General features: G+C 56.8%; 1 protein-coding gene across 1 annotated transcript in view; it reads left to right on the forward strand.

The window, feature by feature from the left end:
- DNAJB5 (DnaJ (Hsp40) homolog, subfamily B, member 5) overlaps nt 1–729 on the forward strand; it is a 10,543-nt gene that overhangs the window by 1,363 nt on the left and 8,451 nt on the right. The gene's annotated exons all lie outside the window — the stretch shown is intronic.

A 729-nucleotide genomic window follows, 5' to 3' on the forward strand; every position in this document is an offset into this window, starting at 1 on the left:
GCACCAGGGGCTGCCGTGGGAGACGCTGTCGGATGCTCTTTACACCCACAGGGACCTTCTCCCACCTCTTCTGTGCTGCACAAATCCATGGGTGCCCTTATCTCACCTCACCATGTCCTTCAGAGGTCCATGCCTTGCCATGCCTTTGCTCTCTTCCCACCTACAGCAAAGCACCTGCTCTGTGGCTGGAGCAGTTGTTTGCTCCAGAGGTTGGTGGTTTGGATGAAGGTGGCCAAGTGTGGGGCCAATTTCCAACCTCTCTACAGACACCCAGCTCTGGAGGGGAGATTGCCCATGGCATGACCCAAGGCCACCTATAGGTGGACGCCAGGGGCTCAGTGCAGGGCTGTGGTGACCCTGGCCACCCTCATCTGAGCTGCTATGGTTGGGGGATCTCTCTGTGATTTCCACGGGTGCTTATGGATAGAGTTAAGGATGGGGGGGAACATCTGTCAACTTGTATGGTGGTGAAGGTAAAGGGTCAAGGCTCACACCCCATACAGGAATCTGTCTGCTGGGGGTGGCTATGATGGTTTGAGGCTGTCCAGGGGTGTTTGGAGCAAGGGTGGGGTGAAACCTGGATGGTAACAAAGAGCTGGATGTGAGCAGGAGGGCTTTAACAGAGGGCAGGAGGTCAGCTGGGAGAAGGGGAGGCCACACAGCAAGTACTGAGCTGTGAGTGGGGACCAGGCCATGCTCGGGGTGTCCAGAGTTTGCTGCTGGATAACC

The sequence above is a fragment of the Nestor notabilis genome, unplaced genomic scaffold, assembly GCF_000696875.1.
Source record: "Nestor notabilis isolate BGI_N333 unplaced genomic scaffold, ASM69687v1 scaffold23095, whole genome shotgun sequence".
In the NCBI taxonomy this organism is placed as follows: domain Eukaryota; kingdom Metazoa; phylum Chordata; class Aves; order Psittaciformes; family Psittacidae; genus Nestor; species Nestor notabilis.